Source organism: Nymphalis io, chromosome 30 (genome assembly GCF_905147045.1).
Source record: "Nymphalis io chromosome 30, ilAglIoxx1.1, whole genome shotgun sequence".
NCBI lineage: Eukaryota > Metazoa > Arthropoda > Insecta > Lepidoptera > Nymphalidae > Nymphalis > Nymphalis io.
Window position 1 is genome coordinate 1,611,441 of NC_065917.1, and position 15,350 is coordinate 1,626,790.

The 15,350-nt window shown below is 36.5% G+C and overlaps 1 protein-coding gene across 1 annotated transcript in view; it reads left to right on the plus strand.

Moving 5' to 3' along the window:
- Positions 1 to 14,477, plus strand: part of LOC126779896 (catenin alpha) — a 400,158-nt gene extending 385,681 nt beyond the window's left edge. The window contains exon 24 of the transcript XR_007670416.1: positions 14,468 to 14,477. The gene's annotated coding sequence lies outside the window, so the exon portion shown is untranslated. The remainder of the gene's footprint in view (positions 1 to 14,467) is intronic.
- The last annotated feature ends 873 nt before the right edge of the window (positions 14,478 to 15,350 follow it).

Consider the following 15,350-nt stretch of genomic DNA (forward strand, 5'->3'; position numbering starts at 1 on the left):
AAGACTCGAAAGACCATGAATAAATCGCAATTCGTTCCCAACACATCTTATTAAAATGACGAAGGTAATAGAATTTCTTTTGAATAAGTATAGCGTGATTCAGAAAACCGATTAAAGTGAACAACGCCATCTATTGATCGGTTAAGTAACGAATACATACAACTAAATTAAACTACCGAGTAAGGTAAAGTTGTTTACCTATGGTCAACTTAAAAGTGAAGAGAATTAATAATTTAATTTGAAACACTTGTCTACGAAGTGTCGATATATACAGACGTGTATTTAGTTCGTCCCTCGGGTGTTTGAATTTCAGAATTTAATTGGTAAAGCGGTTGGCGAGTTACAAATTCAGAATAGTGGTGTGGCGTTTGTTAATAATTTTATTTTGCAATACAAATGTATATTTCATGTCGATTAATGATTGGCGGGCTTTGGGAGGTAAGTCCGAATCGTATGCCGTGACGACAAACGGCATGACGCTCTCTTTTGACGTCATAATTTCTATCAATCACCGTTCGTTAATTCGTTTTAATTTATACTCTTTTTTACTATACACGCAACAGTATAAAAATTGTTTGATATACGAAACTGTATATGTGACATTAATGATTTGACATTTGACAGAAGGAGACAGCATTGTTTAATTACCCCGCTAAGCAAAGTTAATAAGCGACGCCGTATGTTTTCAATTTTACTAAATATTTACATATGTTTTATAATAATTATAAATTATTTTCCGAACGTTCCACCAGTGCCTCGTTTTTTATACCTCTCCCTCTTTACCTATCTTTTTCTCGTTCGCAGATGTTCGACTGATCGATTTTGGCCACGGCAGTCATTCTCGCGGGACTGGCCTACCGATCTGACTAATGAGGTACACTGCCGCTGTGTTGCATCTGTGTCCCATTCACTTGACAACTATACAATCTGTTCACTATTCCCAACTGAGAACGAGTGTGGCAATGCGTTCATAAGTTTTTCAGAACGAATTTTGATTTGTAGCAGGTCCATTAAAAATTTATAGTAAGTTTTACTTGGTAATAGGCCTTTCTGCGAGCCCGTCTGAGTACCCACCAACTCATTAGATATTCTACCGCCAAATCGCAATACTTAATATTGTTGTATTTTAAGCACAAGGTCAGTGGAAAATTGGTGATAAGGAAGCCAGACGCCAATGTCTATGGGCGGTGATGACCACTCTAAGACCGAGTCAAAGCGTGATACAGAACTGATATCTTACTACCAATCAAGTATCAACTTTGTATACACTGTTATAAGGTTTAAAATAAATAAACTGAACTGTTCAACGAGAAATATGCCTGAAGTTCAAACAGAATTCAAGGTCAACAAGAGTGAAACAAAAGATTAATGAATTAATGACAAAAAAGAGTACATGAAAATGATATGGTGATAAACACATATACGTTTTCATTATAGCCATAGTGTTGTGACGATTGTAATCTTATAATTATTTCCAATTCTCTTTCGATGTTTGTAGGGTAAAATACATTAAAGTCCTGAAATATATTTTCAATAATTACAGATATCAATGAATCACATCACTAGTTGTTACTAAAATTTGTCCTCACGGGAAAAAGGATATACTATATAATTCAATCAACTTCATCTCCGAACAAAACTACGGGAAATATTGTAGGAAGGAATGTCCAGTGGCAGTTGTGGGGCTGATATTATAAAACCCCTTATTTTGAACAATTAGATTAAGGAAATCCCTGTCCGTTTGTAGAGCCTCGTCTTTCTTGTGTTATAGGTAGACGGGCAAATGGGCCACCTGATGAAGAGATCAGCACATGTAGATATTGGATGTAAGAAATAGTAAACTATATCGCCAATGCGCGACCAACCTTGGGAACGAAGATGTTATGTCCCTTGTGCAACATGCACAAGGTTACACTGGCTCATGTTTCTTCAAACCGGAACACAACAATACCAAGTACTGCTATTTTGCCGTAGAATATCTGATGAGTAAGTGGCACCTATCCAGACGAGCTTGCACAAAGCCCTACCACCATTAAATATATATACAATACTGTAATTTGTCTGTAAATTTGTATTTTGTTTGTAAAAAATATATATTTTATAAAATTTGGTTCGTCGAACGTTTTTTCTTCATTTTAATTGTAATAAAAGCAATTTTTGATCTTCAATTGTGTAAAATAAAATTCCACTTCTAGTGCTAATAAGATAATGTCATACGACGCCATTTTCTTCTGATATATTGACTCGCGTTACCAGACAAGGAGAATTTTAAGAGAAGGCTAACCGTGAGGAAGCCTTATCAAAGGGTGACTTAGCCCAGCAGTGGGAGAAACACTTAGTGATTGATTTTTGGTGCAAATCCTGGAGCCAAAACAAACTTCTATCTGTCAGAATATAAGCAACAAAGAAACAGCCTGGAGGGATCGATGAACTCCCTTCACTGCATAACCTTTATCTCACAAGCGTTTCTTTATATTTTATTTATCTTAACAACTGGAGAAATTTGTTCGCTTTCTAGGATTTTTTGTTGATATTTATGTTATAATTACTAGCACAAAATGTCGGTCCAAAAAACCCTCAACCCTTTTGATCAATGTGCAAAAGATCCTATATCTAAAGTACTTTGCTAAATAATGATAATGGCCCTCCAGACCGATTTCGGCCACGATGAACAATCTCAAGAGTGATTAACCAACTACGCAGGATATTATAGTGCGCAATTGTGTGCGCAAACACAAGTTCACTCTCTCTTCCCTCAATCTCATAATCCAATGGGACGGCAATCCGACACGACCGGAAACAGTTCAGGCGCAGGATCAACGGCTTTACGTGCTTTTTCTTCTTACAGAAAAACCCAATAACATTTTATTGACCCGACCTGGGAATTGAAACCAGGCCTCCGGGTCTGCGGCCTTACATCAAGCCACTTGACCAACGAGGCTAAATATAACCTACCTTGACAATTTTCAAACGATCTGTAGACATAGTAATATAGTGTGTTACGTCATTTTTCATTCAAGTTAAAAAGTTCTGGAAAACGCGACACAAAAAATAGCTTCGTGTGATAAAGAGAATATGTAATACGTTACGTGTGGGAAATGCTTTATGTAGAGCTTTGTATGACGAGATGGAATTCGTAGCGTATTTATATTATATCATAAGCTTCTATGACAACATCATGGTCTAGACACGAGAGGGTTATAAGGCTGGAAATCTTGAGCTCATGAAATCACACCTATTTTGGGCTATGCAAATTTTATTGGCTTTTTCTGTCGACGAATTCAAGTGTATATACTCCTGGGGGACCTGGCCTTAAGCCTCAATATCAAGGCAATAAGAAGTTATTGGGTTTTTCTGTGGATGATTCTCAGTAGGAGCGTATTTTGTACCTCGTGTCTCGGATAGCACGTAAGGCCATTAGTCTTACACCTGGCTCTGTCGAGTCGAATTGCCAATCGGATTATAAGAGTGAGTCAATACAGAGTGCGTCTACGGTGGCGCACACGTGTTCACATATGTCTTGCGCAGTTGGCTAATCACTCATGAGAGTGGCCGCCGTGACCGAAGTGGGCCAGGAGGACATCATCATCACTAATATCCTAGCAATGCTAACACCGATTTAAACCCACAATCTCCTAATAAGACCCAATAGTACTGCCACTGCACCATAAGGAGTGTAGCCTTAATTATATTTTCAACCTAACTCTTAAATAAAATACCACAGAACGAATGAAATATGCAATTTAAAATGTGCTTAAGCAAAAGTATCTTTATTGTATTGAAACAAAGTTTATTTTTGAATATAAAATAACGACACATATGGAATTTATATTCAGCGGTTTCAAGCTCGATATAATTTTTATTATACCAAGACATGAATTTCAAGTCTTCTTCGAGGTTCAAGGTCGAACTTAACTGCAACGATAAATAAATAACATTTTAGTGAAACTTTTCCGATGTAATATAAATACTTAAAACTGAATTCAAATCATATAAACAATATTATTAAAAAAAAACAATAATTTCTCAATAGATGGCGTTAGTAGTATTTTAAATCGCACTATTATTTGTTTTCCGTCATCAATCTTAACTGCAATTATGTTAATACACCCCTTTGAGGGAAAACATTATACAAATCACATTTTCACCGTTTCCGGCAGCGGAAACGAGTACCCCGGTTAGTGACGTTCTTCAAACGGATGTGACGACAAGCTAGCTTAACAAGCAAAAGAACTCCATCCTACTTAACAATGAGCTGATGTGCGAACTTATAAGGGTCAGGGTGTACGACATTCGAAGCCTGAGATAGCTCACAGTGGATTCTAGACTCACCCCGTCGATGACGCTGTAAAGGCCAGTAAGATCGCGTCATACACACACAAAGGGGTAGAGCGGAGAGACGTTCGCCGTCACGGGATACGAATCGGCTTTACCCCCATGCCCTATGGCCAGTTTATATTAAAATGCTTAGTAATCTTATTCCATTACAAATCAATATATTATTATAAGTATATGTACGTGTGTGTAGCATGTGTATAATAATATAATTAATTAAATTGATTAATTAAGTGAGTGAGTGAGCCTGAAACCAAACCGACCTTAATAATCTATGCTTTAATAAAAAAAAACATATTTTTAAATAGCGCTTTTAAAACCTTATGTTTTATTATTATATACCATGAAATATATTAACATTTTTTTTAAATTTTTAAACGCTAAGTTTGACACGTAAATACTAACAAATATATAAAAAAATAAGATACGTTATTTGTAATATGATAAGTTTATATTAATATTTTATATTAATATTTGTTTATATTAATATTTGAATAAATGTTTTTTTTTTAAATAACAAAATAGTTTTAATATCCACCTGTTTCTTTGTTCCCCTTAGCGCTGTTCGGACAATCTGTAACAGAAAAAAAAACAATTAGAGCACGCGTATCAGTAGACACATAATAATTGCCCTAAGGGAGTAAGATATCATTCTTTTCGAGATTTCGAGAGCAAACTGGATGCTGCAATTTATAACTTAACAACGCGCGGTGTCGACACAAAATAATTATAGTACTTTATGTAAGAATATTGTACATATCACTATATATAAATAATATATATGTATGTCTGTTTGTACGCGATGTTCTTACAAACTACTGAACAGATTTTCATTCGTTTTTCACCGATAGATAGATTGATTCACAAGAAAGGTTTTAGTGTATATTTCATTATGGTTTTATATAAATTGGTTGAAACGACGACGGTTTTTGAAGATTTCGGAAAAAATCGTGATATAATATATATACAACTCCAATTTGTATAACGTTTTATGTACACTCTAATTCTATTCGAGCGAAATCCTAATATTAATATTTTCAAATTCTTATATGAAGCTTCTCGAATGTTCTAGAAATATATAACGATTTCAACGCGCTTTTCGCTTCTATTTCGTTCCATATTAGTTTAAAACTATCAGTTAACGATCGGATGCTACAGATGGAACACACCTACAATATTTTTTTCATAGTAAATTTTAGTTACGCACGTTACATTACGGACAAACTATTTAAGAAGAAATAACTCGAAATTAACCGCAGAAAACGGTCGTGAAATGTCAGAAAGTGATATGCGACATTGACCATTATAATCGTAACATTACAAGAATACACGCATCAAAATAGTATATCAGCGTTTCACGGATGAGTAATGAAGTGAGCTCTCACAGTATAGCTCTGCAGTTGGCGAATGTGAGCTAGGTCGAAATAAGTGCATAAGTGCAACGACATATAACGACTCTTTTGCTGTTTTACGTTTGATTAGAGTCGTGTGAGCATACTATATAAGTAATAATAATAATATCCCGGGAAATTATTCACACACGGCCATCTGGTCCTAAACTAAGCAGAGCTTCTTCTATGGAAACCAGACAACTGATATACTACATATACTACTTTTCTTTTGTAAATACATACTTATATATATGAGATAATTACACCCAGACTCAGGACAAACAGACATATCATGCACACAAATGTCTATCCTGGGTGGGAATCGAACCCACAACCTTCAACGTGAAAGGCAAGTATCTACCAACCACGCCAACCCGTCCCGTCAATCAATAATTAAAATACAAGTATTTGTCTGTGATAAATAACTTCTTTTTAAGTTATTATCGATTTGCGAGTCACCACAACAATCACTTTAAATAAGTCATAACCTATTGTGGTCTAGCGGTAGAATACCTGATGACTGGATGGTACCTAGACGGGCTTGCACATAGCTCTACCGTCTAGGAAATGGTAATATCGCCTTTATTTTTATTTTTTTTTATAGAATAGGTAGGTGGACGATTATATGGATCACCTGATGGTAAGTGCTCACCACTGCCCATAGAAATTGGCATTGAAAGAAATGTTAACCATCGCTTACATCGCCAATGCGCCACCAACCTTGGGAACTAAGACGTTATGTCTCTTGTGCCTGTAATAACACAGGCTCATTTTCCCTTCAAACCGGAACACAACAATACCAAGTACTGCTGTTTTGCGGTAGAATATCTGATGAGTTGGTGGTACCTACCTAGACGAGCTTGCACAAACCTACCACTAGTAAAAGCATTTCTAGGAAATATATAGCTAAGTTCATATGTTGTCTATTTTCTGAGATATACACGTAGCTTATTATGTCACGTAATCGGAGAGAAAATTATCGGTACGGTCGCATTCGAAGCGCACGGGCCCCAACAGTTACTGATACACGGTATCTATGTATTGTAAAGGTCGTCGTCTACAGAAAAACAACGACATATATTTTATATATAACCGTCAGTACAGTAGCAGCCTGTTATGCCCACTGCTGGGCTAAGGCCTCCTCTCCCTTTTGAGGAGAAGGCTTGGAGCTTATTCCACAACGCTGCTCCAGTGCGGTTTAGTGGAATACACATGTGAAATTAGACACAAGCAGGTTTCTTCACGATGTTTTCCTTCATCATCAAGCACGAGATGAATTATAACCACAAATTAAGCACATGAAAATTCTGTGGTGCTTGCCCGGATTCAACCCACGATCATCAGTTAAAGTTCACGCGTTCTTACCACTGGGCCATCAGCTCTCTATCAGCTTATATGTACTCTATATATATGTATAAAAGAAATTTAATCTTTATAATGCTCATAGCATTTAACGCGTAGACCTAAATTATTATACCTCGCTACTTTGTTAATATTGTTTTTCGTAGTACTACAATAGTCTTATAGCTAAACAATACAAAGGGAATTCAACTTGTGATCTTGTTAAGTCCTATAAAATATATATGAATCAACACAAAGGGAAGACCACTAGGCATGCGTAAACAGAAAGGGATAGACGATCGGTCGAAGTCATTACAACTCACTGGCGCGAGCGAGACGGCTATAATCATAAATTTCACGTTTAATTAGGTGAACATGGAATTTTTTTCAACTGTAACAGAAAGCTGGGTCATATTTTGAATAATTTTAACGTGTTTAAAACGAACTACGGTGCTTGCGTTATATCGGCTACGGTGCTACGGTTTTTTACGTAGCAACAAAGAGCAACGAGATGTTTTTTATAAGTAACTAAACATACCAGAGTTTATTCCTCTAAATGGTAGAATTTCATTCTATACAGGCTTCCTGGAACGAATAGAATGAGAATTATAAACATGAATAAAGAACATTAAACCAACTTCAATAGGCTTGAATCAGCGACAATTAAGATTTATATATTCTAACCTCTGAGCCATCTCGGCTGAATACACGATTATTAAGTAGATAATTGGCCATCCGAGATGGCCTAGTGGTTAGAACGCGTGAATCTTAACCGATGATCGTGTGTTTAAACCCGGACAGGCACCATTGAATTTTCATGCGCTTAGTTTTTGTTTATAATTCATCTCGTACTTGACGGTGAAGAAAAACTTCGTAAGGAAACCTGCATGTGTCTAATTTCATTGAAATTATGCCACATGTGTATTCCACCAACATGCATTGGAGCAGCGTGGTGGAATAAGCTCCAAACCTTCTCAAAAATGGAGATGAGGCCTTAGCCCAGCAGTGGGACATTAAAAGGCTGTTACTGTAAATAGATAATTATACATTACAATTTCAAGGGTAAACACACCAAATTCATTAAATTCGTTTTTATTTTTAAAATAGTGATTTAAGCGAAAAGCAAAATTTGTTATAATTAAGCGATACTACTCAAATTTTTTCACAAAGGTAGCTAATATTAGATCCATATTTGAACCCTTATAGGCAATCACCCTTAGAAGGGTCTATTAAGGGTGCTACGTCTGCTGAAATTGAACTCCATTTTTAAATATGAGAAAATTCATGTGAAAAAAATCGTATATTCTTTCGAATTAATGTCGGTTATATGTTATGGAAAATATATAAGTCGCTTTTATTATGACTGGCCGGTTCGCGTGGTTGGTAGACACTTGCCTTTTACGCCGAATGTGGTGGGTTCGATTCCCACTCAGGTCAGATATTTGTGTGCATGAACATGTCTGTTTGTCCTGAGTCTGAGTGTAATTATCTAATAAGTATGTATTTACAAAAGAAAAGTAGTATATGCGTTATATCAGTTGTCTGGTTTCCATAGCACGAGCTCTGCTTAGTTTGGGATCAGATGGCCGTGTGTGAATAATATCCCAGGATATTATTATTATTATTTCCTTTGGTCTATTAGCTAATGCCGAGATGGCTTAGTTAGGCTGGCAAAACGTGAATATTAATCGAAGATCGTGGGTTCAAGCCCGAATTTGTATCAGATTTTTCATGTTGTTTAATTATTTTCACGTAAAACATCTATTGTCTCTATTGGGAGTAAGACGGACTCGTGTGCCGTGACGGCTAACGTCATGACACTTTCTTATGACGTCATGCCTCTCCGCTCTCTCCTCCATTGTGTGTACGCATACTATAAACTTCGTTGCTATATATATATATATATATATAATAAGAAATAAAATTACTTTATTTAATATACTACCATCATCATTTGTTAGTTTTCTTTAATTATAAATTATTAGTTTACTAGCAATAAAAGTCTATATCCTTCCTTGAGGTATAAGCTTGCGTCATACTTAATTTTATCAAAATCAGTTTATCAGGTATACCATTGTATGTTTCCCTAAAATATATTTAATGATAATAATATTCTGGGTCATTTTTCACACACGGCCATCTGATTCCAAATTAAGCCTGTACAGATTGGTATATGGAAACCGGACAACTGATATACTACAAGTACTATATTTCTTTTGTAAATACATACTTATATACATAATTACACCCAGACTCAGGACAAACAGACATGTTCATGCACACAAATATTTGTCCTGGGTGAGAGTCGAACCCACAACCTTCGGCGTGAAAGGCAACCATCCTCCAACCATGCCAACCGGCTCGTCTAAAATACATTTACATATATAATAAAAATAATAAAATAACTTTATTCACTAAAAGGAAACAAAATTAAGGTACAAAGTCATAAAAAAAGAGAACAATGTGATATTTGTCAATTTGCTGAAAAGGTCCGTAGCCTCAGCTAGGCTGCTTTTCAGTCTATGCCTTGTACGTATGCTGCCAACACACACACACACATATATATATATATATATAACTTATATACATATATATATATATATATATATATATATATATATATATATATATATATATATATATATATATATATATTCGATTCGATTTCGTCGCTTCACATCTGCGTCCCGTGGCGTCGACATTTTTATAAACTCGGTCAACAACTGAGACATCCGAACATAAATGGGGGTAATTTTCATATTTCCCAGGGAGTTAAGGTTGATAAGACGTCACGCGAACTTTACAAGCTTGAGGTGGTTCACTAACTCACGCGATTTTATAGCTCAATACTATCCTATTTACTTATATGTATATAATCGTTTGTCAAATTTCAGTTCGCCCACGTGTAATCCGAGATGGCCTAGTGGTTAGAACGCGTGAATCTTAACCGATGATCGTGGGTTCAAACCCGGGCAAGCACCACTGAATTTTCATGTGCTGAATTTGTGTTCATAATTCATCTCGTGCTTGACGGTGAAGGAAAACATCGTGAGGAAACCTGTATGTGTCATTCATTCATTGAAATTATACCACATGATTATTCTAACAACCCGCATTTAGCAGCGTGTCCATCACGCTGCTCCAATGCGGGTTATAATTATATAAGATCCAAACCTTCTTTTCAAAAAGTAGAGGAGGCCTTAGCCCAGCAGTGGCACATTAACAGGCTGTTACTGCGTATTAGGGGGGGGGGGTCGTGTTATGTATAATAAGTATATAAGTCTATATATTTTCTTGTGATTCAACTTCATTTCATCAAAATCACTTCAGTGGTTTAGCCGTGGGTTACTTTCGCGTTTACAATATTAGTATATATGGTTAAGGCTTTGATAAGCTAGTAACATCCGTCTATTTTTATTTTTGATTGTGTCAGTGTATTTCTTTGTTCTGATTTAACCCTGGAACGTGGAGACGATATAATGGACTTGGACTGAAAACCTAGATATCCTTGCTAATATTATAAATGAGTGAGTATGTTTGTTACATTTAACGTCTTAAATATTCAACCGATTATAATGAAGTTTTACATACACAGAAAATATATATATATAACCCATGTTTCAAGCCCGAGAATATGTATTTTCGCGAAGAATACTACATGTACTTGACTAGGGTAGGGCTTAGTGCAAGCTCGTCTGGGTAGATACCACCCACTCATCAGATATTCAACCGCAAAACACCAATACTTGGTACTGTTGTGTTCCGGTTTGAAGGGTGAGTGAGCCAGTGTAATTACCCCAAGGTTGGTAGCGCATTGGATATGTAAGCGATGGTTAACATTTCTTATAATGCCAATGTCTATGGGCGTTGGTGACTAGTTACCAGGTGACCCATATGCTCCTCCGTTTACATATTCTATATGTATCAATTGATATTCTGCTACACGTGTATTCATCACTTTGGAGCAGAATGAAATCTTTAAAGGATTTAATATGTGTAATCGTAAAGGCCTTCATCATAGTGTACTATTTTCTTGTATTTGCCTGACCGAAAAAAACACTCTATCAATATGCATAAAACTTATGCCAGAAGATACAGCGCGTTCTGGAGAAGAGTTTAGTATGTAAGCAGCTGTGATAATATGTAAATATATATAATTAAATCACTGAATAATGTTGATATTATATATTTAATAATAATGTGATCCTACGCCTGAACTCTTTCCGGTCGTGTCGGATCGCCGTCCCATCGGATTATGGGAGTTAGGGAATAGAGAGTGCACCTGTGTCTGCGCACACACTTGTGGACTATAATATCACATGCGCACTTAGCTAGTCTCTCTTGAGATTGGCCGCCGTGGCCGAAATCGGTCTGGAGGACAATATTATTAAATATATAATATCATTATACATTATTCAGTGATTTAACTATATAAATCGAACTTCCAGTCTCCGGGCTGCTTCTGAGAATTTTCTGACAGAAAAGCCCAATAACTTTTTATGGGCCCGACCTGGGAATTGAACCCAGGACCCCCGGTTCTGCGGCCTTACATCAAGCCACTAAAACAACGAGGCAGTCAGATATATATTTAATATTAAAGCGTACAATATGAAGCTACCCTAACCATTCCCATGTAGGTTGGCGTGCGTTTTGTCACGAAATGTGATATATTTTTTTTTTTAATTTTTTTCTTCTAATTACTCGTAAGCGACCGTTACCATTCGTAATATAGTTAATGGGGCTTAAGCATATAATAAATAGTATATGGGGTGTTAAGTAGGTAAAGTTTGGGGAGGATTGAAATTATATTACACAATTTTTGTTAGTTGGCTATGTAATAGAGAGTTACAGCTTGATTAGAGCCAACTGTGGCGTAATATTGTATTAATTATAGATATATATTGAATTGTGTATTATTTACTCATATACTAGGTAGGGCGTGTTACCCGTCTGGGTATGTGCCACCCACTCAAATATTCCACCGATAAACAGCAATACTTGGTACTGTTGTGTTTCGGTTTGAAGGGTGAGTGAGTAAACTAAAGGCATATATAGTGCATTATTTATCAAAGGTCGGTGGCGCATTGACGATGTAAGGGGTGGTTTTTTCATACAGTGGCAATATCTTAGGGTGTTTACTTACTATCAGGTCGCTCATTGGCCATTCTGTCTGTCCCATTTAAATTTAAGAAAAAAACCTGAACAAAGAGATATCTGTTTTTATAAATTTTGTTTTCTCACTTCCTTTTTTCATATTTAATAAAAAATCTACTTAAAAATAACAAAAATGACCTAAAGCCACAAAAAATGTCTTTTCCTATTGTTGTAACAGCCCATGAAGGTCCCACTGCTGAGCTAAGGCCTCCTCTCCCTTTTTGAGGAGAAGGTTTGGAGCTTATTCATTCCACCACGCTGCTCTAATGCGAGTTGGTGGAATACACATGTAGCAGAATTTCAGTGAAATTAGACACAGGCAGGTTTCCTCACGATGTTTTCCTTCACCGTCAAGCACGAGATGAATTATAATCACAAATTAAGCACATGAAAATTCAGTGGTGTTTGTCCGGGTTTGAACCCACGATCATTATTTAAGATTCACGCGTCCTCACCACTGGCCCATCTCGGCTATTCTTTTCCTATTGATACTTGATTTTCTATGATGTTTGATTAAGTTGGACGAGTAGCTATGGCCAATGATGTTGATGATCAATTTACTGAGGCACGAGAGTGTACACAGTTTAAACTTCCAAACACCGGGCTGTTACTGAGAATTTTTCAATACTTATTACAATCTAATAACTTTTTATCGAACTGGGGGTTGAACCTCGGGACCTGCAGCCTTATCTGGCCAATAGACCAATGAGACTGTCAAAATATAACATCATATAGAATATTGGTTCCCGATAAAACTGTTCTTTCTTCAATTATTCTAAGCATAATTCTTACGGATTAATTGATTTTATCGCATAAGTTATTATTACATGATATATTAAATCCAACTTTGACTTAACATAAGTAATTTGAAACCAATTTGGTAACGTTGGACGGAATGTTGGGTCCAAGATACTTGTTACGTAACACCAAGATTAGGTTAAAGTTATCCTACCGAGTAATTGCATGCCTCTTGGTAATTAATTGTATATTGTGTTGAACCAAGTAACCCATTATAATATATGTAAATAACTTCTACATAGGTAACCCTATGTCTTTTTCTGTAGAAAACATTTTCGCATTTATAATATTATTTAGGAAATTATTACCTTGAAAACGACAATAGTTATGTTTGGTTACGATAATGTAAAGCTTTTGTGACGTCACATAATTTTCAACATGGTGGCCTTAGTATAATTATATTAAATGTCAGTTGATTTTAAAACGATTTCAAATAAAGATTTTTTTGCCATGAAAGAATTTATAGGCAGTGTCAGTCGTGATGATGTAAGGGTTCTAACGATACCTCATACATCAAAATCTGTTCAGGCGTTTAAAAGTTATGGGATACACTCAGATACATTTGTTTTTATGAAATAACTCCACTTACAGTAATACGCTATTTTAATCCTTATGTCCTTTAAATGCTACTATTATCAAAGTCAATGTCACATATCACTATCTGACGTAACACGGCCGCGTTCTGCGATAATACTGACAAAAATAAAAAGTATCAAAAAAACTATGTTGACACATTTATATAGAAAGCTGAAATCGCCGTCTCTTTTATTCAAATGCCATGTCAGTTAGTGTGAAAGAGATGCATATAGCGCGATGAATAGAACAATTAACCCTTTGAAAGAGACAAAACATTCGGGGTACTCTTTTTAAATGGTATATTAACGTCTAGGTTTTAGGCAAAACTCACGTTAAGGGTAGCGTGAGACTAAATAATAACATTTCCCTTATTTGCTTAAGCCAATATATACACCCTGGTACCGATAGATGGCGCTTATTAAATATTTCACGTTCCTGAATTGCGCTGTCAATTGTTACGGCGTATATATAATCTAGAATAACGAATGTAAAACCCACCACCGACTACGACCTGAGCCGAGGTGCGATCTTAGGAGACACCCTCAGGATGGGTGTCACGCGGAGCCCGAGACTGCTCAAATTTCAAGGCGGAGTCTAGTACTTACCATAACACCCGGTGATGTTGTAAAGGCCAGTAGGCAATATTAAATAATATTTAAGCAATTATTCATATAGAAAAACAAAAAAATGTAAAACAACCAATTCTCGGTTTCCGTCGGCGGAAACGGCCAAACTAGCGACGTCACGCAACGGGTTGTTACAAAAAAGCGTTAATCGGGAGCAATTACGAAATTCCGGCGACTTCACCCTGAGTGCAATTTCATCGGGGGCACCCTCAAGATAGACACAACTTGGAGCCGGAGAAGGCTCAGGCAAAGTTCAACATCGTTTATCCTATACGAACAAGTTGCTGATTTCCTATTGAGTATTAACGTAGGGAACGCACACCGACCCCGCCGGTGTGGTCGATATCCCTTATTCGTTTCAACCCGTCGAAGCCATCGTCGAAGTCCTAACTCGAGGTCAGCCTCACAGGTGCCACTATTAGGATCTATATTCTGCTCCCATTATTTGAAGCCCGGTAGCGTGACTGCTTCGTAAAGCTGTAAACTACTGAGGCTAACAGCTTAAAGCTAAAAGTATTACTCAGTTCGAAAAAATAATAATTGTAAAACTATTTTGATACTTTCTAACCTTGGTAACGATTTTATTGGATCAACCTTAGGACGGTATCACTGAGCCCTTGGGCAGCGTTCCCGTTTAATAGTCTCCCCCTAACAGCCATTTCGTGATGCTAAAAGCCAGTAGCGTCAACAGCAAAACACAGTTAAGAAAACAAATATGAACGGAGGAAAGCACTTCCTTTGTTTCATTTACCGTTTAACACATAATATAACTTCCCAATATAAAGCTTCGGGCTTTTATACTATTTGCTGAAAGCTCAGCAGTTACTCTTTTTTATAAAAAAGAATAAGGATATTGCTGTTTTTATTTCTAAAAAACAGCTACATAATTATGAATGAAATATAGGGCCTATATTTGGTCCTGAATTCCAAGCTTGCTTCATATCAAAATACACCAACAATCTTGACTGAAGTTCCTGGAACTCCTGGGTTCAAATCCCAGGTCGGGCAAATAAAAAGTTATTGAGTTTTTCTGTTGAAAATTCTCAATAGCCCGGAGTCTGGAAGTTGGAAGTGTGTACACTCCCGTCCCTCGGAAAGCACGTGAAGCCGTTGGTCTTGCGTCTAAACT